The sequence below is a fragment of the Dasypus novemcinctus genome, chromosome 2 (assembly GCF_030445035.2).
Source record: "Dasypus novemcinctus isolate mDasNov1 chromosome 2, mDasNov1.1.hap2, whole genome shotgun sequence".
In the NCBI taxonomy this organism is placed as follows: Eukaryota; Metazoa; Chordata; class Mammalia; order Cingulata; family Dasypodidae; genus Dasypus; species Dasypus novemcinctus.
The window spans coordinates 42,688,933-42,713,435 of record NC_080674.1 but is presented as its reverse complement, the minus strand read 5'-3'; the positions used below and the strand labels follow the sequence as shown (position 1 = coordinate 42,713,435).

At 39.7% G+C, this 24,503-nt stretch overlaps 1 long non-coding RNA gene across 1 annotated transcript; it reads right to left on the bottom strand.

Annotated features, from left to right (window-relative positions):
• Window positions 1–5,858: 5,858 nt before the first annotated feature.
• LOC139436396 (uncharacterized) lies at window positions 5,859–16,679 on the bottom strand. The gene is made up of 2 exons (XR_011645616.1): window positions 13,948–16,679; window positions 5,859–7,127 (listed from the first exon to the last, which is right to left on the bottom strand). It is a non-coding gene; the product is annotated as an uncharacterized lncRNA (long non-coding RNA).
• Between the last annotated feature and the right edge of the window lie 7,824 nt (window positions 16,680–24,503).

Genomic DNA, 24,503 nt, shown 5'->3' with positions numbered 1-24,503 from the left:
CATACAGGCTTATTGCCTTGGCTGGAGATATGGAAATAACCAATGCCACACTTAACACAGGGTGGCATGTGCAATGCAGAAAGTCACCTAAGCACGTAGGGAAGACCTGGGGGTCTTTTCCAATGTATATTTCTGGGACAGACTCATTCCAAATTCTTCATCAGCTTCCTCCTAGAGTAGGCTGGATTCTTATTCAATGGTGGTGAATAATTTAACTTCCTCCCTTTCCTTCCCGCACCCCACCCAAATGACTGCCCCAGAAACCAGTTCTTCCTAAACTACATGCGTGTACATTTTAATGTGTGACCAGGATGAGTGTGTGGTGGGGGAATGGCCATGACACATGTCTTTGCCCTTCTGTGATCTTGGACACCAGTGAGCATCCCCTTAGGATGTAGCAGGGGAGGAAGGGAGTCACAGAACTTATGCACGACTTGCCTAACTTGTTATGGAAAGAATCCAGAGTTTGCATGTCTATTTAAGACTATGCATTAGACCTATTTGTTGCCTTGCTCCAAAGATTGAGTGGATTTCCGTCACTTTGTTGGGTTGGAGGGAATTGCTTTTAAAACACTCATCATGGAGGTGGAACAAGTGACTTCTGGAAGCTGTTACCCTGGTGTTTATTGGCCCACTCAGCTGTGCCTCAGTTCCCTGAAGATTAAGGGAGCAGGAAAACAGGTACCTTGCCCAGTGGTTTCCGGCCAGCAGGAGACTTTTTGGAGACTAGAACTTTTGGTGGTATAATGAATACATGTTGCTTCATTTCTAATTCTACCCCAAATGTCTATAAGCTTAAGCTTGAAGGTTTTGTGTGTTTCTCTTCAGTCTGTCCCAATTTGGATTTAATTCTCTTTCTGAGAGCTGAGATGCTGAAATACTAGAGAAGGCTGCTGAAGACTGAGCTCTCTAGGGGTTTTGAGTTGCCCTCATGGTCATCAAAACATACCTCAGCAGCTGGAAAGGCTTGAAAGCTGACTGGCTGGGGGAGGTTTAGGTAACTGGCGGAACACGTAAGGTTTTCTCCCCTTCAAACAGAAACAGAATGGGAACCAGATTGGCGATATGAAACACCTAAGTAACAGGATGTGGTCTTTAAAATTTTTCTCTGGCGCTGCTATGTGATCCTAAAGTTGAAGTTGTGCCACTGAATCACACAGAGGTGGGTAGGCCAAAATCACGTTTAGATGAAATGGCTTTAACAGCAGATAGGTGTGAAGGAAACCTAGCCCATGCTTCCATTTCCTGACTGTTACGTGTTGAATCAGGACAGCAGGCTACCCATCGCCTCTTCAAAAAACACGGGGGGCGGATGGCTAAAACTCACGTGACAGTTTCTGCCTCCCACCTAATACAGCCGGGTAGTGGTTGAGAGTGTGGATGCTGGAGTCCCATTACCTCGGTTGGAATCCCAAGCTCACACTGCAGTTTACACGACCTTGGGAAAATTATCTAACCTCTATACTTCAGTTTTCTTATCTGGGCAGAATAATACCTACCCCAGGGCTGTTGAGAAGACTGCTAATCTAGCATGCTTAGAATACCTTTTTCTGAATGACTTAGAAACCTATTTTTTGATGTTGTTTTCCTTTTTTTATTTTTGTCACTGAACAACTGGATTATGTCTTTGTGAAAATTCAAAGTCAGTGGAGAATTGCTTTTGGACAAATTGGACATGACTCACCTACCTGAAAAATGTTAATAGTTCGAGCATTTACTAGTAGGAAAGCCAGCATGTTTGCCTGTGCTCATGCTGGAACAGACAGGGAGTTACTCTCTGTTCTCATTGTGGAGGCCTGCAGTTTGGTTTGGTCAAGTTGACCTCCTGTGGTCTCTTAAGTCTTCCCCACCCCCCACCTCAGACTCCCTACAGTGAAGGAGCAATCCTTCCTCCTGAAGTCAGCATTATGGCCAAAGGAAGTGGGAAGGGAAGGACCACCCGCACAAACTAGGGGACTAGGCTAGAAATAAAAATACTTTGGAGTGCGTGCGGCCCCATACTGTCCTTGCCCACATAGCTGGGCAGGTTGCCATGGTTACTCCCCTTCCTGCATCCTTCTCCTACCCTAGAAGGAAGCCTGCCACTCCAGGGCAGGGAGAATCTGAACCAATTGCTTCCTGATCTAAAAATGGAAATTAACGTTTTTATTAAGAAAGCTAAATCTCCCTTCTACCTGCCTCACCCTTTCCTCCCTCTTCTAAACTTATTTTCAGCCTAATACTTAATTTTCTAAACCTTGCAAGTAAAAAAAAAAAAAACCACCAACCTGCTTTTTCTTAAATCATCTACATAGCAAAACATTAAGGCTAATGAAATTTCAGCAACGTTAAAGCTATGACCGCTGTAGAAATAGCCTGGCAATTGTTCTCTCCTAGCATAATTTATACAAACCAAATAGGGCCAAGTGGCCTTTACCTTGAGCTGGTAAGAATTTTGAGTGAATGAGCTAGACAGAGTGTGTGAGGACTGGCAGGTAATCATAGAGTCAAAGGAGTGGGTAGAATAGGAAGTAACAATCCTAGAAAGCCAGGTTTGAAACTCTATTCAACCTGGAAGAAATTTGGGATATATATATATAGTTTTTATATATATATATATAGTTTAATGTTTCCTTTGTGTAAAAAAGCTCTACCCTATTTGCTCCTAGCAATATAATGCAACCATGGCTTAGACCTTTATGTGATAGATGAGCTGATGTAGGTTCTCATTTAACAATCAGATCAGTTCAGTCTTTCAAGATTGGGCACTTATCTTGGTGTGTATTTTATGGCTATGGAGAAATCTTCTAAGACACTGAAGCTCAGACTGTAGTTGGCAGAGCAGCAGCTGTGGCACTTGGAAACTTGTTAGAAATGCAGATTCTCAGTCCTCACCACAGACTGGCAGGAGGGGCCCAGTCATCTGTTTAAACAAGCCCTCTAGGTGATCTAAGAGTATCTTTGGAAAGCATGGCACAGAATGCTTTGAAATAATAAAGCAAAATAATAAATGCAAAAGCATTTAAACTTTTAAGTTCTGTTGAACTGAATCTTAGAAAGCAGAAAGATGAGACAGCACAGGTGAGCACTTGGCCCTCGACACTTTGCACATTATCCATGCATTGCTTTCCTGATCCTGGGAAAACTGATAGGGTCCTTAGTTTTATATAGCATCTCACTTCCAGATCTTTCCCCACTCCTGGGGTTTTTTAAGAGCGTAATTCATCTCCATTTATTAGGAGACTGCCCCAATTACTTCTTTTAAAAAAAGATTCCACTAAACATAACCCTTGAACCAGATGGTTTCCTCTAACCTATAAAACTCTGTATTTTGTTTTTCATGCCATGCTTAGAAGTAAAGATGAAGGCCTCCGTTTTGGTGAATGAATGTATTGCACTTTGCTTTAATGAAGCTTTATGGCTGATAAAGCACTGTTCCATTCTCCCATTTGACTTTCACATTAAATAACTTGTGATAGAATAGATGTTTCCATTTCTTAGTTCCAATATGATCAATAGATACTAGCTTACCCAAGGGGATATTACTAAGCGGTAGAGCCAGGATTCAAGCATGAATCAATCTAGGCTTCGAATCTTTGGTGTTTATCTGATTATTTACCAGGTACTTATGTGAGATATGGTGCTAGGTTGGCAATGGGAGAACCATAAAGGCTATAGCTCCTGTAGCCCAAGTGAATAGAAATCTAGAACAAAGTCTACATCACATGAGGAAAAGAACACAGTTCAGAATTAAAGCGCCTGCGTGGGAATGGTAGCTCTGCCATTTCTTGGGCATTCCACTTAAACGTAGGACCCTTGCTTGCCTCACTCAACTCGCAAAACAGTCCTAAAAATGATTGACGGTAAGCAGAAAATGGTAGAAGGTACTCAAACCTCAAACTGAAAAATATAGGAGTATTTTTCATACCTTATGTAGCAAATTGGAACTCTGTTTTGAGGAAGAAACAAATTAGTAGGTAAGAGCTTGGGCTCCAAACTACAAAAAAAACATAATTTTTTTTTTGCCGTGTATTACAAGATATATAATATCTAAGCTTCATTTTCCCCACCAGTAAAATGAATTGCCTCAAAGTTAAGATTAAAGGAGAAGCCATATAACATACTTCAGAGATGCCGCTGCTTTAGAAATGTACCTGTTCTAGAACTATACTTCAATGAAATAATTAAGCTGATAAATGGGGAAGGTCATGTTTTCAGTGTTTGTATGAAGCAAGCTAAAACCTAGAGGTGAATGCTTTCAGGCTGAACATTAGAAGACCATCTTTCCTATGTATCTTGAAACTATTAATTGTAAGGGGCAAGCAAGAGAATGTGGTAATGCTTCATAAACTAGTACAGACACACAAATGTTAACTCTTAAGGTACCACTTAAATCTCATGTGGGCAGAATAGTTAGTCCACCTGAGGGGCACGGTTAATTATCCATACCCAAAGAACTGGAAAGTTAAGAATAACTTCATCCCTAATTGTGTCCATATGGCACACAGCTGTACTCTCTGTTCTAAATATTTCATCCAAATGAACTCACTTATTTTTATACGTTAAGTGTCCTATTTAGGGTCCAGGACCTGTTCTAATCTTCTGTAATATGCAATGCAGATGCTAAAGTGCTCTTTTGCTACCATTTAGCGAAGCTGAAAGAAGCAAATGTGTGTGAACCTATATCAGAGGGCTGGCATAGTCAAATGAGGATCACATTTGGCTTTGGGGCACAATGTTAATCTATCAGGAAAACTGACTTCTAGGTCTGAGGATCAGAGGTCACAATGGTTGCACATAGTAGGTGCTCAAATATCTGTCCTTTCAAGGAGTCTTGGCTGTGTCTTAATTATATCGGCATTAGGTTTTGTTTTGTTCATCCTGTCTCTAAAATCACACTTCTTAAAAACCAATTCCATTTTTAAAGTTGAAAACACATTCACTATCTTCTTTTTTTTTAGAAGGTACTCAGAATTGAACCCAGGACCTCATACATGGGAAGCAAGCACTCGACCACTGAACTGTATCTGCTTCCCTAACACTGAAAGCAGATAGCTAATAGAAGACACTGCCCTCTTAATACCAGTTGGTAATAAGGAGGCTTAATATGATTTCTGCCTGGACTAAGGTTTTAGCTGTGGCTGAGTCTTTACAGAAACATACATGCATGTACTTGAGTTGAAAGGATAGATAATTTTATTCATTGTTCACGCAGTCTTCTGAAGTGTATCCTGATGCATTGCTACTCACCTAATAACTTGTCCTTTGGGATTTCTGATTTTTCTAGCTCGTCTAAAATTTCCAGTTATTAAACTTTGATTGCAATTGAAAGTTGGATGCAAATATTTCTAACACCTGCTGGAGACATGCCGGTGTTAAAAATGGCTGCCTACAAGAAGTTTAGAGAAAATGATACTCACTTCTTTTAGTTTTGTAGGTTGCTCATGCAAAAACCATGAAATGGGTCAGGTTAAACAATGGGAATTTATTTGCTCATGGTTTGAGGCTGGGGGAAAAGTCCAAATCAAGGCATCATCAAGGCAATGCTTTCTTCCTGAAGCCCGGTGGTCTGGGTCTGGTCATTCCTTAGCTTTTCACATGGCAAGCAAGGCACATGGCAGCCTCTTCTGGCCTCTCTGTTCTTTCAGGGTTCTGTTGAATTTCAGCTCCCTGTGGCTTTCTCTGAATTTCACTCCACTTTTAAAGTGTAACTCCAACCATAGGATTAAGACCCCTCCAGATTTGGGCTGGGCCACACCTTCACGGAAGTAACCTCATCAGAAGGTCCTGCCTATAATAGGTTCGCTCCCACAGGATTAGACTAGATTTAAGAACATGTCTTTCTGGTGTATATACCACTTCAAACCACCACACTGCTCAACTAATACATGGCTTTATTGTAATTAAGTGGTGCAGAGTTTATGTGAGTCAGAGGAATGAGAAGACACTGATGTGATAATAGAGAGGGCCTTAAAGGAATGGTGGAAGTCAGACAAGCAAAGAGAAGACGAGAAAATGCAGGCAAACAAATCATACACATGGGCCAGTGCAGGGTATGCCTGAGGAACACTGACCACTTCAGCCAAGATTAAGTACAGCTCTCTTAGCCAGAGAGCTAAGAGGTGATAGAGTTTAGAAAGGCAAAATGGCTTCTGCTAAACTTTGGATATAAGAGCAAGGGCCTAGATCTTTATTAGCAAAACAGATCTCTTCGTTAAAGCAGGAAAACAAAATGCTGACTCAGATAAGTTAACCTGGCAATGTTGGCAGATGAGTTTGAGTGGAGATTGCTATGGTAGCAGAAGAAAGCCCTGTTTCATGAAGAATTGGCAAAAGTAGAGAAAAAATTTTTCTTAACCTCCTATTAAGGAACAAAATGAAACTATGTAATACTGCTACCTTTTTTTTCTTTTTTCTCTTTTTTTAAAGACACATAGACCACACTAAATGTTACATTAAAAAATATAAGAGCTTCCCATATACCTCACTCCCCACATCCCCCACTCCTCCCACATCGACAGCGTCTCTCATTAGTGGTACATCCGTTGCATTTGATGAGTACATTTTGGAGCACTGCTACACAGCATGGATTATAGTTTGCATTGTAGTTTACATTCTCCCCCAGTCCATTCAGTGGATTATGGCAGGATATATAATGTCCTGCATCTGTCCCTGCAATATCATTCAGGACAACTCCAAGTCCCAAAAATGCCCCAATATCACACCTCTTTTACCCTCTCCCTGCGTTCAGCAATTCCTGTGGCCACATCAATGATATAATTTCTTCCATTGCTAGAGTCACAATAATTCTATAATAGAATACCAACAAGTCCACTCTAATCCACATTTTATTCCTCCATCCTGAGGACCCTGGGATGGTGATGTCCGTTCCACTTCTAAATCAAGAGTGGGTTTAGATCCTACATGGCTGATGGATGGAATTTTTCTGCATGCAGCTGTAGACTTTCTCATTTCCCTGGTGTGATGGTTGACGATCCTCACCTCCCTGTTAGCTGATGTGGGTAAGTCCAATGAACCAGAGAGTAGGTGTTGCAATTCTGCTGAGGCTCAGGGCCCAGCTGGCACATAGACAGTCCAGAGATTCAAGTCTCCTGAGCACACACCAACCCCAGGGCCAACCACAGGTTCTGTAAAAGTGACAGAAGAATCATGCATAGAGGTCACATCTGAGTCCAACTCCATCACACTCAGGAGCACAAATTCCAAAGTAGGGCCCACTGACAAGGCACTGAACTCCAGAGCCATCTGTCATGACTATAGGACCTGGGTGTCTCTAGCCCTCAGGAACACCCCTACCTGGACATGTATCTGCTTTGGCTGTCTCTGAGATCTTGCTGAGATGTGCATAGGCGTGACCCCTCTGATGACCTCGTGACTCATTTAGAAGTCTCTTAGCCACATAAACTCATTACCATTTCTCCCTTTTATTCAAGGTCTTTTTCTAGTTGCATCACCAGCAGGTGTTTGGTAGTAATCCCTTGGCACCAGGGAGCTCATCCCCAGGAGTCATGCTGGGGGGAAGGTAATGCATTTACATACTGAGTTTGGCTTAGAGAGTGGCCACATTTGAGCAACATGGAGGTTCTCAGAAGGTAACTCTTAGGCACCCTGCAGCTCTAGGCCTAGTTGGAATTTCAGGCACACAGGCTCATAAGCATAGTCATCAGTATCAAAGGCCTGTCATAGGACCATCCTTCCTCACTGGTCTTTACCCTTGTACTTGGGGGATTGTTGCTGCTCCACTGGGGAGTGTGACAGAGTTTACCAGAATGGGAACTCAGCACTCCCTCAGTTGTCATGTGAAACTCTACCCCCTATGTCAATACCCAATGAATACATGAGCATACCTATATACCCTATATGCATGCCCTGGAAAATTCTCTCCCACCCCTGTATTGATGCACCCATCAATCATATCCTAAATCAGTGCTCCTCCCCTGCTATAGTTGAACCCATCTGTGATCTAAAACATATTCAAAAATTAAGTCTAATATATTGCCAAATTCAATTAATAGGAAAATGAAATAGTAATGATGGGTTTAAAGATTAGCAGTAGTATACGTAATAATTTAGAGAAGCTAAAATAAAGTAAAAAATAAATTAGGGTATTAAAAAATGAAAAATATCACAAAAAATTTTTTTTTGACATTTTGCCTTTCATCACTGTAATAGGTGTTGCCCTGTATGTACAGTGGCAAGGCACTGCTACCTTTTAAGTGCACTGCACTTTATCAGGCTGTGTGAGGTAAAGAAAGTAGGGCAAATGATTTCCTGACTGCCAAAGCCTCTTTGAGTTAGGGAAAAGATTTCTATGTGGATCAAAGGGTAGCAATCATGGGAATATGGGAAAAATGAGAGGATTGGTGAGAAATAAGGGAAGACTACCTTAAGATATTACACCTTGAGTGGACTTTGAATGACAGGAAGGAATTCAAGTAGGGGAGGGCAGTGAGTGTTACAAGTAAGAGAAAGCTTGAGAAAGCATGGGGTATGTCTATGTATGTCTGTTCAGGGAAAACGGATATCAGTCTCTCTAAGGAGCATGCCTGATTATGAATGGTTTTGAATCTCAGGTTAAGGGTGAATAGTGGAATTGAACAACATTGATCCCTAATTAATACTACATCAGGAAGGCCAGAGGTCTGGTGGGCACTATTACAGGAATTTGTTGATGAAGACAGGTAGATTACAACTAGAAGAATATTCCCCACCATCGGCACTGTCCCACAGATGTTCTTCCAGGTTGCAATGTGGTTATGGTGGGATTCAAACATTAAATGTAAATATTTCCCATGTTTTAAGTAAATGTCATAATTTTAAAGCTGCCTATTGAAAAAGATAATTAAGTCCTTAACTCCCTACTTTGCTTGTTCCGTGTTTAATCTTAATAAGAAAGCAATTTATATAGAATTCCTCAAAGTAGCACCAATTTTTCTTTCTCTTACTAAACATAATTAATGGCAATGAAGCTTTCTGCTCTAATCAGAAACATTTGCCCCAAAGCACTTAGTACCAGTCTTGTAACTATTTCTCTCTCCCCACATCTCCCCTTACTGTAAGCTCTCTGAGAGTAAAGAACTTATCGATTTTGTCATTATGCAGCGTAATTCAGCACTTAGCTCGTAATAGGTGTTCAGTAAATAATAACCAGATGGCCAAGTGAATGAGTGACTCAAACCACTCTTACAAGCAACATTAATTGTAACCTATTATAGGATGAGCAAAATGAGAAACTTCTGCTTGCCTTATATTGTCTGTTGGTATAAGTGAACAGTTATGAGGCTTTTTTTTTTTTTAACTTTAAGGTTATTTGTAATGAGCAATATCCGTGTGTTCCTCTAGTTTATGTCTGCTCAGGGCCTGAAAAAGGCAGGCAAACTGTTACTGAACTTCTCCAGATGGTGTGACCCTTCCAAGTCCTTGTTTAATGACACCAATGGAGAGTCATCATCGCTGAACATCTCTCTGATCCAGTGGATATAGTCAGTCACCTGGCTAATAAGAACTGTAGGAGCAAATAGTTTTCAACCTGATAGTTCAAGGGCAATTTCTTATTCCCCTTCTATTTCTCCTTTTAAAGGTATCCACCAAACTGTTTATTAAATGACTAATAAAAATCAAGGAAATAGATAAGATCAGCACTAGATGGTTAATGTTATCGCTTTGACTTACCACGGTTTCTACCTAAATCAAAGAAATCTGGTTTTTGAATTTGCCTGTGCAGCTGTATTGTGGGTAAAGATGTGATTTCCATTAGGCTCCTTAAAGTGCTAAAATTAGGTTGCCAACCGCTCATTGCCTGCACAGACCCCAACAGCTCCAAGAACCCAACGCTGGAAACCAACAACCTACCATACTCTGATCAACTTTCAAAATCCTAGCATGAAAGTTGACTACAGTTTTCCAAACCTAGTTACCACTTGATTCAAAACATACTTTTTAGTTTTTAATAGCTCAGGAGTTTTTCCTAACAACTTTGGATAGATAAGTACCAGTTAAGATGCTGAGATGATAGCATCAAAAATTTACTGTGGGCAGCAAGCCATGTTTCAAATAATTGAATGTGACTAAGTCCTAGAGTATCTCCATGATTTCACCTTCAGCCCAAGTTAGACTACAGATTTACCTACATTTAAAATATTGCCATCTGACAGATTAATGTTAAAGAATTTAATTTTAAAAATACTGAAAGGCACATGTCACACTGATATCACTATTCTAAATATATAGGAAGCAGAAATCTCCTATCCTATACCACCCATCTTGACCAGTACTTCTTTGTCATGGGGCTTTCTAGACGGTCAACATTTATATGAACTAAACATAAAAATGAGAAAATGGGGAGTGGATGTAGCTCAAGTGATTGAGCACCTGCTTCCCAAATAAGAGGACCTGGGTTTGATCCCTGGTACCTTCTAAAAACAAAACCAATGAACAAACAAAGTCAGGGAAGCTGATGTAGCTCAGTGGTTGAGCACCGACTTCCTACTTATAAAGTCCTGGGTTCAATCACCTGCCCCTGTACCTAAAAAAAAAAAGAGAGAGAGAAAATGCTATTAATATATATTCTGCTTCAAACAAGGAGCTATAATGCCATGACTATTTTAGTTGATGGCTATCTTCTACAATAGGTATTCATACTTCAAAATACCATTTCACTTATAAGTTTGTATGACTGACTTTATGGAAGTCCCTTTAAAAGGATGAAATAGATCTTGGAATGGGAGTTGTAAGACAAAATGACCTTTGACTTTTTTGAGAGCCACCTTTAGAACACTTTGTTTATTTGAAGTTTGAGGGTCACTTAGCATCATAGTTTGACAAGATGGGATAACCTTTAATCTGACATTTGAGATTGTTAGACCTTAACCTTTCAATTAAAATGCTTTGTTTCCACAGGATTAGCCAAGTAGTTAAAGAAAAGAAACCCAGCAGTGTTGAATCACTCAGTGGCAGATCCATGGGAATCTCATATACTACAAAGCTATCTGACTCTTTGATGCCACGGCCGGGTATTCCTTTTGGTCACCATCCCAATCTCTACACCATTGCTCAAAATGTCAAAGTCTTCCTAGTACCCTCTGGAAGACTGAATATAGTGCTGAAAACCCACCTTAATTCTGCCTGTGACCTATCTTTCAACCTTTTCTCATGGTATAACCCAGGACAGGCCTGTATTCTTGCCAAGTTGACTTAAATACCCTTTACGCCTTGCTGCTACTAATTTCTCTGCAGAATATATTTTCTTGCTAGTGTGCATTCCACCCACCATTGAAGAACTAGCTTAATTCTCTCTTTTTGCCTGGATTGTTTTATAGCAAAGAGATTAAGTGCATGTTTCAGAAATCTGTGACTCTCAATGGATTGCTTAACTTCTGTGCTTCAACTTCCTTCCCTCTTGAATGGGGATGATGCTCTCTTCCCCATAGGGTTAAATGAGAGAGTCTTAGCATCACACCTGGTATATAATAAGCATTTAGTAATCTAACTTTAAAATATAATATCCCTCCTGCGTTTCTAAGGAACCCTCCAAATCACCCCAATCCTGCATTCCCAGTCTATCTACTGTTTTTTTTTCCCTTTTTTTTTTTTTTTTGACCCCAGAGCATTTATCACTTTCTGAAATAACATAATCCATTTTTATGTATCCACCACCACCAAATGTAGACTCACTGACATATCCTAAGCTCTGAACAGGGCTTGGCACATAGTAGGACTTCGGATTGGTTGCATGAGTTAGTTTGCTGCTGCTGATCACTGGTATTCAGTCACCAACTTTGTTTCTAAGTCTCATAATGGCTCTGAGGTCAGGGATCAATTGCCAGATGCCAAATGCTCTGAATTAAAAACTCCTGTCAATATTTGAAGGTCTTTTTAAATTGTTTAATAGTCATGGATTTGGAGCAAAATTAAGGGTAGCTAATTACTTACCACATGCAAAATCACTCTGACCAGGCACCGTGTTAGATTATATATACTTAAGACCACATAGCGATTGCATTTGTTTTCCCCCTGAAGGGAATTTCAGAAATAAGAGTCCAGATATAGAATGGAACTTAAGGTAGAGAATCTCAACACTGGAAAGACCAATCCTGAGAAATAAAACTTTATTTATTCATACCTCAGTTTTGATAACCCTAAAAGGAGAACTTCACTTGATTTAGAGGGAATAAGCAAACTTGTTAGTCTTGTTTCTCTCTTTTCCTTAGTGTAAATCATTATCTACATGCTTCTATAGTTTATTTTAAAGGAGTATATTGCTAGTTTAAAAAAAAAATTGCAACTGTAAACATTCCTGTTTTCAAAGTTTGCTCCACTCTAAGGTTTCTGGGGAGTGTGGAGAGGCTTGATCACTACAAGTTAAGGATTTGTCTTAACCTTCTGGTCTGTAAAATTGAGTCTTTTTTAATAAAGATTGGATTAGGAACTTAAGAGTGCCTTTCAAAGAAGACTTGTCTTTGCACAGGCCTATAGAGTTCAGCTAAGGGAACAAATGATCTAATTGCATTTCTAAAGCTAAAAAATGCCTACAGGATAGAACTAGAAAATCACAAATGCCAGTGTGGGGTGAACTCTGTTTAAAGCTTCAGGGACCAACTCTTAAGTTATTTTTACTTAATGACCACAATGAAGAGATCATAAAGAGAGACCAACAATGGATATCACTTATATCCATCCCATGTTTTCCTTTAGTAGTTAAGTATCAATTGCTTAGGAGGTACAGGATTTTGCAACAGGACATTAATAGCTCAGAGAACAGATGAAACTGCCCCGAGAGAACATAATGGTTAACACAACATCTTGCTTAAATATTGTTTTATGAACCAAGGAAACTTCCTTTAGAATGACTCATTGGTGTTGACATTCCTGTGTAGTCTAACCAGAAGTCTTTTTTTTTTTTCAGAAATCTTTTTATAGTTCAGTATTAATAAATATTTCAGAATGAGACCAGAAGGTCTCAGTTGAAGCCCAACTAAGTGTCATGTGACAAGGAGCCATTGCTGCTAGTTTCTCATAGTAGCACTATACACCAGAGTGACATCTCCATGATATATTACCACAAAAAGCCTATGAAACCTCATAAGAAGCATGCATGTTCAGCAGTCCCCAGGAGAAAGGAGAACCCACACCCTGCTGCCCACTCTGGGAGAGCCCCCCAGTAGTTAAGTCAGATTGTTGATGAACTTCATTCTCTGAAATACCACCATCCAATTTAACCTTATTTGTAAAGGTCACTTTAAATCTCACCATACCCTAAGTGGTGTAGAAATTAACTTCCTGAAAGCTTCTTCAGGTTAGGAGCAGTTTTTTATATTTGGGATCACATAAAAGGTGACTCTTTCCTGAATGCTCTCCTAAATAGAAAGGTCCTTGAATATACTCTTCCAGACATTGATATTGTGCTTCATGACCCCTAAGGTAGGTAGATGTCATGTTTGTGGAAGGAAGGGCTAATTAATGGCAGTGACTTAGCTCATATCAGGTATAATTTGGTTTTGGTAACTTGAATTTATATATAGAATCCATGAAACAAACCTGTCTCATGAACTGGCTCTATGAACAAGAATCTGATGTTAAGTAGTAGGTTTTTTTAATTGGATTTGAACCTTCCTCTGCTCATCATCTCTACAGTTAAATACAGATATTTCAATACATTTCAGGGTAATGAGTTGTGGTGGTTGAGTGTCTGCTTGCCACATACAAGGTCCCAGTTTCAATCCCTGGTACCTCCTGGGGGGGAAATGCTTTCCAGTTTGATGTAGTCACTTCATTTGTGCAGAAATTAAAATCCCAAATCACATCTCTATTCTAGTGGGGCAAGATCTCCATAGCCTACAGGGCATCATCTCTAAAGAATAATGGGGCCCTACTTACTGTCATGGGTAAGAATAATTGTTTATTTGTTTTTTTGTTGTTGTTGTTGTTTACTTGTTTTTAATCACTTACCGTGCATTGCTATTTTGTGTGCCTTATATATCAATCTCTTCAAGTATGACTCATGATTTGGTCCAATAACATTTCCCAAAAGATGAGAGAACACAGGGTGAACTTTTAGCTCAAGGATATTTGCATTTTGTTTTGCAACTTTGTTCATCTGCTTCTTAGTCTCCAGCAGCTTCTTTTTTTCAACTGTGAACACAGTTTCAAATCAGGCAGGTTACTTATTTCTAGACCACTTTTGGATCTTATGTCCTAAATTGTCAAGACAGTTTATATATTCCTATTCCTATTATTATAATCACCTCAAGAAACAAGATTAAAAAGTTGACAGATTCACCTTTCTCTCGTGTACCAGAACCTGAAATTATCTAGGGATTTCTGAACTGTTAACCTGTCTAATTTGTCCAGCAACCAAGTAAGAGAATGAGACTTAGATTATTTCTACTGGCAGAATTCCCCTGGGCTTTTTAGATAGCATTCTGGTAACTTCCTAACCTCAAGCGGGTTAGAACAATGAATGGTATTAGGGCATAAACTGGGTTATTAGATTACTGATTCTCTGTAAACCTGAAATTCCAAAAATGGAAAGCTCCCATTTATTTTTAAATCTTAATTGAAATCAATGAAATCTTCTAGGTGGGAACCAGCTAACTCATGGAGAACCATCCTTACAATGATTGATATATGAGACACTCAAGATGGCAGTAAACAATAAGTCGTTAAAAACAAACGTTTATTGTTACCCATGAGGGTAAGTAGGGCCCCCAGTATTCTTAGAGATGATGATTAAATGCCCTGTAGGCTATGATGACCTTGATGATTTTTGTCTACATATAAAAATGTAACAAAATTCTGCCAGTTAGAGTTATTACTATACTTATCTGGGTTTGAATGGTCTGTGCAATGATCCAAGGCAGCTGGATTCTTCTTCTTTAAACGCTTTGAAACAAAACATGTCTCTGAAACATGAGTTGCAAAAAGGTTTAGCAACACTCAAGCAAAGGCTTTGAGGATTATATAAATGAGGGTCTCTGCCTGGAATGGGAAACCACATTGGGATTTAATATAATTCAGGCAAGCTATTAAAGGAGAGACCAAGCATCAGGTAGTATTTCTCAAACTGGCCTTTGGAAGAGAAGACTCCTAATATTACCTACCTCCTTTGAAAGTGCCCTGATGTGGCATATATTATAAAATAACTTTACTAGTGTATGTCATTCTTGGTTTATAACTTAATGTTTTAAATGCAGTTGTTTCTAATTAACGTGCTTTCTTTAATTCTTCCAATATCAGTGTAGTCTTTTGAGATGGCTACCGTGATGGAAAGTGTTTAACAATTAAGATATAAGTGCATGAGCATGATGGTGAAAGTCAGAAAGGGACTCAGACGAAAAAAACACAAAAAACAGAAACGTACTTTTCTGAGATCTCATGCTAGATACACTGCACAACCATTTTTACTTAATTCACAATTATTTCATGTGGAAACTAGACAGCACGATTTGTTGTGTGTTCCCAGAAACAAGTGGCTATGGTTCACTCATGTGTTTCACTTAAAAACTAGAACTAGGGAGAGTTTGGTGGTTTTGGTAGAAACTACTTAACCTGACTTAGGAAGGAGAGATATGAAAACAGTGCAATACTTGCTGGTACATTTGGATGCAAAGTATGCAAAGGTATTAGGAAGACTATGGGAGAAGGTATGACTAGTGTCACTGGGCTAGCTTAAGAACCCAGTGGTGCAATGGCTGACACCTTTTCCCTTGCCCTGAATAGCTTTTTGACTGCCTTTTCCTGAGGTCATTAAGTATAATTTCCATTGTATGTTTAGATGCCAAATTCAAAGTAAAAATCATCTTTTCTACTGTGTTTTTGTATAAGTTCCAAAATGCTTCTTAAAATGCAGCCCCAACCGCCCTCTAATAGAAACATTCTAGAGGTCTCCATGTTAGTAGTAACTTAAAAAGCAAAACAAAACAAAAACTTGTTTATGTGTTCATTCTTTAGAATACTCTCACCCCTGAAAGTTGGGATGGGAAGGAAGACAGAATAATAATATCTTACTGTATAAGCTAATGGTACAAAATAGATTTCTTCTAAATTCAAATTTTAAAACTGATTTATTCCATTCACCCATCCTACTTATCTATGAATATTTTAGTTTTTAAAATCTCAATGCTGCTATCACTTCAAAACTAGAAATGCCAAACCCTGTGTTGACCCTTTCTTACCCTTGTCACTGCAGCATGGTGTCTCAATTGCCGCAACCCAGTGCAGTCTTCTGTAATGCCACTAAAACATGTGGCTTTATCCACTGGAGAAAGTGCTCAGTGACTGAGGCAGGTACTGCCATTATCGGTTCTTCAGTAGTGTCTCAGTGTTGAAGTGCTCAGCAGAGTTGTGTCCTGTCTCCAGGCTCATCTAGTTACACAGTGAGTGATTGTTTATGCCACCCACCAGCTACTGCACCAAGGGGTGCCCAAAGTGCCACAGTATCTTCTTGGCTCTGTTAGATGGATACCTTGACATTTGAGCCGAGATCTTTAGCCTAGACTTCTCACCTTCTACCCATTTGTCAGCCATGAAGAGTTTTCTCTTGAGGTGCCCCCTTATGTTGAGCCTCTGCAACTCATTGGTCATTCCCCAGAAGCTCTTGGCTTTCTATCTGATTGCCCACCAGGTTCCCAAACACTTTGGCCCTAAAACCCAAGGGATGTAGGAAAGGGTAGTCTTTGCCAAGCCCCTCCAAGCCTCCCCCCCCCCCCCCCCCCCCCCGCCCCAAGCCATATCCTTCCTTCCAGGAAGATAGGTTCCTAATAGTCTCATCATGCTATTAATGAAGTTTATTCAAGACTTGGTATCTCTCTAACAGAAAGAGAAGCAGTTAATGTAGGGTTAAAGATGTATTTAATATTGTGACCTTGTACTTAAAAATGCAGTCATTACCTTGTGTCTTCACTTGCCAGACTGCTAAGCTAAATTCCACACAATGGATGGGTTAACAACAGGAATTTATTGTCTCATGGGTCCAGAGGATAAAAGTCCAAAATCAAGGCACTGGCAAGTCCATGCTTTCTCCCCAATATCTGTAGCATTCTGGTGCTAGCTTGCCATAATTCTTGGAGTCCCTTGGCTTGTATCTCTGCCCCCTGTCATATGGTGATGTCTGTGACCTGATCCCATGTTTTTCTGGGATGTCTGTCTTATTTTATAAGGCCTCCAGTAGTATAGATTAAGAGCCACCCTGATTCAGTTTGGCCAAACCTAAATAGAATCTTAGAGTATCCTGTTCATAAATGAGTCCACACCCTAACTGATAATACATCTTCAAAGGGTCCTATTTACAAATCAGTTCACACTCAAAGGAATGCAGATTAAAATTAAGAGTATGTCCTTTGCTGGGATATATAATTCAGTCTATCCCACCTTGCCAAACTCTTCCCCTCATGGCTTCTGTGGGACAGGTACAGAAGAGATAACAATATACAAGGAAACAATTACCACATTATTAGGGGATCCATGCTAATAACCTCCAAATGCAAAGTTCTGGTAAAATGGAGTTGAGCAAACTGTCCTGTTCTCTTTTCCATGCCAAGCTGTGCTTGCTGCATTTCCCCCATCAGCTAACTTAAAATAAACAGAGCATATAAGCAATAGCCTTTGTAGCCACATCCAAATGGCCCCTAATGCAAAGGAACCATGGCAGAGCACAGTCCAAATAATTCAGTGACAGCAATGTAAAGCAATGACAGACACATGATTTTTGAACCACTGTAGCTCCCACAAACGAAAGTTTCAATGTCATTTCTTTTTATTTTTTATTTTTTATTTTTATTTCTCTCCCCTTCACCCTGCCCCCCCCCCCCCCCCCATTGTCTGCTCTCTTATGTTCATTCACTGTGTGCTCTTCTGTGTCTGCTTGCATTCTTGTCATGTGGCACTGGGAAACTATGTCGCTTTTTGTTGTTGTTCTTGTTGTGCATCAGCTCTCCATGTATGCGGCGCCACTCTTGGTTGGGCTGTACTTTTTTCACAAGGGGTGGCTCTCCTTATGGGGTGCACTCCTTGCCCGTGGGGCACCCCTACAAGGGGGACACTCCTGGGTGGCATGGCACTCCTTGTGCGCATCAGCACTGCACTTGGGTCAGCTCACTACACGGGTCAGGAGGCCCTAGGTATCGAACTCTGGACCCTACATATGGTAGGCGGACACTCTATCAGTTGAGCCACAACCGCTTGCCATCAATATCATTTCCTTCTCCTTATAGAAGAGACTCTAAAATGAAAGTTGGCTTCCATGTTTCCTATTCTGTTTAGTCTAAGTTAGAGGAGACCATACTGGAGAACCAGGTGCCATGTGTTCGTTCTCCCTCAATGGTAAGCTGGGGTGTCAAAGTGAGTGTATTCTCTAATGTCAAGTCTCATGTGTTCATCTTCCACAAAAATTCCACATGGTCAGAAGACTAGGAATATTCTAACACTACTTTCTGAGAATCTGAATAAGTATGAGGAGAAATTCTAGAATCAAACCTCTGTTCATAGAAGCACATAGCTTGTACCCAGCTTTGCCAAGAGGCTAGAGCATTTTTCCAAAAATGGAAATTGTTCAAATTGCTAGTCATGGTACTGAAAATATGTAAAAATGTGATGAAAAATTACTCATAATCTTAATACTTCAGTTCAACTTGGGAACAATTTCAGAAATTTCCAGTGAATTGGGTGGCATTGCTCAGTCTAGAAAATGGGCTTTCATTTGGGTTGCATAAAACTACTTAAAGCTTAAACTCTTCTAAACATTGTTTATGATAATGACTATTCCTCAAGCACTAATTGGAGATGTACCTAATAAAAATTTTGTTTTAAAATCAAAGTGGGTGGGAGTGGGCACCTAATTAGGAAGGTCCGTTCATAATGAGTCAAGGATATTTAAAGTTGCCAACTCAAGAACTCAGACTTCTACCATGCATTTAAAAAAATCCAAAAGCCTGGGCACTGAATAGTAGAGCATGTCCTGAAATAAATTTGAATTCTTTGATCTGTGAGTTGTGTCTCTGACCTAGCCAAATGCTTTCTTCCAAGCAGTCAAATCAACATTAACAAGCCAGTATAACTCCTGCTACCTAGGTCAAAAAGACTCCGGAGACTATGTATAATTAAACCATGTAAATCCTCTTTCTGTTTTGGTTAAGAAAACATCTATGAAATACCATATTCAAACTACTTTGCCAAGCTACCTACCTGTTCTTCTCTTGGCATGTTTACTAAAAGGAAGGCATACTTGATTCAGTCTCCATGTAATGTGCTTTGTACAGCTTGCTTAAGAAATAGATTATTTCACAAATGGCATGTCATTCGTGGAATAGGGCAAGAGTCTCATGTCAGGCTCTCGATTTCCACTGGTACTGACTCTATCCCCAACCAACTACTTAACAATTTGACAAATCATGTGTTCTTTCTTGCCCTCAGTTTCCTAATATTTAAAGTGAATGGGGGAAGCGGACTTGGCCCAGTGGATAGGGCATCCGTCTACCACATGGGAGGTCTGTGGTTCAAACCCCGGGCCTCCTTGACCCATGTGGAGCTGGCTGATGTGCGCAAGGAGTGCCGCGCCACACAGGGGTGTCCCCGCGTATGGGAGCCCCACACACAAGGAGTGCACCCTATAAGGAGAGCCACCCAGCACGAAAGAAAGTGCAGCCTGCCCAGGAATGGCGCCACACACACAGAGAGCTGACACCACAAGATGACGCAACAAAAAGAAACACAGATTCCCATGCCACTGACAACAGAAGCAGACAAAGAACACACAGCAAATGGACACAGAGAACAGTCAACAGGGGTGGGGAGGGGGGTGGGGAGAGGGGAGAGAAATAAATATTAATAAATCTTAAAAAAAAACAGATAAAGCGAATGGGTGTGACCAAATCAATCCCTAGGTTTCTTCCAGCTCTTTGAAACCGATTTTACTCACTATCCATGAGGATAGGCCAGAGTAAATTTTAATCCCAAAGTTCTGTTCCCATTGGAATCTACCTTTTGCAGGCTCAAAAGCCAGTCTTGTGATGGAAAGAGTGGCATTGTTTACATTTTTGCAAATTGCTTTAATGTCTACCTTAAAAAAAGGAAAGCTGGATACTCAAAAAAAAAAAAAAGAAAGGTCAGTCTTGGCAGCAGGAGGAGATGGCAAACAATCTTACCTTTTCACTTGGGGCTTTCCTAATTAAAGTACTATATGCCTCCATGTTTCTGTTTATTCACCTTTTACTTATTGGTTTTGTGTCCTGGAAGTGTTTAAACACTTGGTGTGGATAAAGCTATGTTGAATGCAACATAAGACTGTAGTGTCCCTAAAACCCAGTTGCTATTTAATCACCACTGCTATTTTTTGAGCATTTTCTGTGTCCTAGGCACTGAGGTTTCTATATAAGTTGTTCTAACAGCTCTGCAAACTGTATTTCCATTCTACAGAGAGGAAATACATACTGGGTAATTTTGTTTCAAACCACAGAGCTAGAAAATGGTGAAGGGACTCCCAAGCCTCAACTCTTAGCTGCTGTGCTACAGCACCTCTATACCGAATGGGGAGCTCTTCATTTTGGTCTGACTTAGTTCAAAAGATATGTTAAATCTTCTCATTTAGGGTTCATATGCCCTCTTAGTCCTGTAGCTTCTTTCCCAAGGGTTAAAAGCAATGATAGTTGCTTGTTGTAAATGCATAACTTGTGTATAGCTCACTGATTCCAGAACATTCTATTACTGAGGCCCCACAGCAGTGTCAGCGTTTACAAGGAAATTTTCCAAGGTCTCCTTTTCCGTGTGCGTTAGCATAGTCTCATTCCTCAAATTAAACAGGCTGCAGAAATTTTACTGTCTGCTCAACTTGGCCCTTGCAGATTAGAATAAGCCTTCCTCAAAGCATAGGAATACAAGAATTAAGGGAGGAAGTATTTACACCAAGTGCCAAGAACAGCATAACTTTGTTGCAGCATCTCTGGCCACGTCCCTTAATCTTAAAAGGCTGCTTTGAAGATGGTGAAGGCTGTTTGCTGGCCTCCTGGGTCCCAAGGTTTGCCTCGGAGGTTAATATTTCACATGTCCTAATTCAGCACTTCAGCTGAGCAGGCATAAAGTCCCAAAGGACAAGGAAGCACATTCTCCAACCAGTACAAAGTACTGGACATTTCTAGCAGAGATGTTTATGTTGCTTTGTTCTTGACTCTCCTTGATTCCCTTCCCTGTGTGTGTTTTATGTGGCTCTTTCAGAACAGTTAACCAGTATGTTAAAGTCAGTAGGGTTCTGGTTTTTTGAAAAGAGCACATAAAATGCAAGTTAGCGTGTGGGATTTTTAACTGTGCTTATCTGCCTCATTCCATCGGAATCACAGTAAGTCCCTCCAGTTTCCTTGAAACAAACAAAATAAAAGACAAAAAAAAGAGAAACAGCATAGATAGTAGAAAAGGGAACAAGCATTAGGCTGAATTTGGAGCCCGGTGGCTTATTAGCTCTTGATCTTCAATTGTTTATCCCATTTAATTATTCATTGAATGGAGACATATTTGAATTTTATAAGGCTGTCAGGATAAGTATTTTTAGCGTTAGGTATTTTCGGTGTTTGTCCCACTCCCCTTAACATTAAAAACTGATTCTAAACCATCTGTGGAATGGTGCTACTATTAAATAAGGACTTAGCTCAAGTTATTCCTTTTACCGGCATTTCCAGACTGACCAAGCAAATTCCTACCTGCTCTGTATAATTACAGAAAGAAGGTAGGCAGGGGGTGAGTGTGTGAGGGTGGAGGTGTGACAGAGACAAATTTGTTATGATATTGCTTCAGAACCCAAGAATCATTAAGTAGCAGCATGGCTGAAATTATTACATTCCTCCTGGTGAAAAGAATAAGCAGATATAAGAAGATACCAGTCAAATCTGTCCCTACAAAGCCCAGACTGATCAATGTTCACCATGCTGGCTACCCTGAGGTTCTAGATGCCTTGGGTTAATCACTTCAAGGAATACACAGTAGCTGATTTTTATTAGTACAAAGAACAAAAGTCACCCTAAGATGACTCATACAGTCTTCCAGGATACTTCTCTTGGAGCCTTCTCAGAACCCAAGAAAGATGTTGCAAGCTCCAGAATCTCTCCTAGTCATCTGATCTGTTGACATAGAAAGAGGAAGTTCCCAAGTTCTTTCAGGAAAGTTTGTATGAAGACCAAAATCCACATTTAAGTATCTTCACTCAAATGGAAGATAATTTTGATTTAGCAAAGTTTTCATTTACAAGTTTTTGTTCCATCTGAGGATTTTTTAAAAAGGAGCCAAGAATATACAATAATTTTAGATTCTCATTTGTTTTCAGATATGTCTTCTTATTCTATTCTCAAGCTTCTAATAGAAAAGAAAAACAAACAAACCACAACAACAGCAAAAAAACAGCCTGTCCCAGAGAACTAGAATAAGAAACCAACTACATTTAGATGGGAAACAGCTCGTGTGACTTTTTGTATACATGTCTGAGGTCTAGTTTGTAGTCCCTGTCTTATGATAATACCACTTTGTGCATGTTCTGACTCCTTCATCAGAAGGACCCCTGGGACCAAACCCAACTAATGAGAAGGCTGTACATTTCTTGGTTGTCCTATAGCTGCTTGTGTCCCTTTATATAACACCTTCTGCTGTACTAAGGCTTTAAAACAGATGGCAAAGCTTAATGTAATCTAGATCCTTTTTTCAATAATGCCCTAGCTTGGGAAGGTAAATAAATAATAACGGTCTTAGTTGCCGGGGCTGCTATGACAAATAACCAAAAACTGGTTGGCTTACACAGCAGGAATTTTTCTTCAGTTTTGCAGGCTAGAAGTCCAGCATAACAAGGTATTGGCAAGTCTTACTTTCTCCACAAATCTGTAGCATTCCAGAAATCCTCTATCACATGGCAATCTTAGTACTTTTCTATTTTAGCCCAGTCTGCCAACACTAGTTTTGATACCTGGTCTTAGAAAGTGAGATTCCTATGTCTTGGATTACTTTTATGAATAATCTACATGCTGGCTGGCATTCACCTTTTCTCTCCTCCCCGAGTCCTTTGCAGCACTTTTCAAATTCCTTTAAAATATTCTTACTCTAAAATTGACGAATATAATGAATTTTAGTCTTTTCTGATCAGAAAATATAACAAGTTTCAGAGATAGGGTAACAAACTTTTTATGCCCAACTTACTTTTTAAGATGGTGGTTCAACCCAATTCTGAGTCAACTTGCCTTTGTTTTCAAGATGTACTTTGTTGAACCCAATACTGATCTAAGCTAGACAAACTAGAAGGTATAGTTGCACAAATGCTTCAGGTGCCTTTCTGAAATAGAAAGTATTTTAGAATACTTTTTATAGTTCTTGTGGTTGGCCTAAGGAATTAAAAATGGGTATACCAAACTACATAAATAAAGCCTTAAAAGCCAATGCAGTATAGCTTTAAATATTTCACATGGATTGATCTTTAAATGAAATCTTGATCTGTCACATTTTATAGTATTCCTAAAGAAATATTTTTGACCTATAAAATCAAAACAGATTATCATTTCCATTCTGTCATTTGGAGTCCTGTCAGGAGAGAAACTATACCATTTACTTAAATAGATCTTAATATTAGTCTTTAACTAGTGTAAAGTTGTTATCTAGATAGATAACTGAGAGGAGAAATAGAGAATTGTAAGTTATCTTCATAAGCAAAGTACAGAAAGCAGTTACCACAGTAGGGCTGAAGGAACCAAAGGAAGGGATTGGAATCTTCAAAGGAAGAAATAGAAAAAGGCCCAGAGATAGAAGAGAAGATAGTGGATAATCTTCAGTCTCGTCACACAGCTTTCATATGTGACAAAAACTGAAGTACAGAGATCTAATAGGATCAAAAGTTGTTCAACAGACCAGGGCTCTTACTGAGCATGATGGTGAGAACTATTAATAGAATAATCCTTTGCTTTCAAAAGGACAGACAAAATGAAGGAAGGGGGAAAGCAGTGGTGTGCATAAGAATACGATTGGTATTTGTCTTTTAAAGGTCGTTTCATATCATTAAAAATGAAATGAAGGCAAAGCAGTTATGACTAAACCACCTGACAAATCATCTGCATGTCATCTTCATATTGAAAATGAACCCGAGTTATTTCTCACCTTTAAAAAAAAAGAGCTTACTGAGAATTATATTCTATCCCTCAAAACACACTTGTGGGCCTGAATATCAGCTTTCTTCATACTATAAAAGAGGATTATGGTTACATGAATCGTTGTGCTTTACAGATCAAATATTAAGTACCTACTATGTGCCAAACCCTGTGTTGAACTATGAAGATTAAAAAGATGAATGAACATGTCTAGTTAGGGAAATGAGTGTGTAAACAATTCAGTGCAATGAAGTACATGCCTGAAAGTAAAAATAAAAACAAAACAAAACAGGGGCCTGCTACTCAGACTTCTAGAAGGGAGGGCTGCTCAGCTAGTGCTGGCGTCCCTGCTCTCTGAAGAGGGGACCATGGGGCTTGCAACCAGACTCTGGAGAGAGAAAA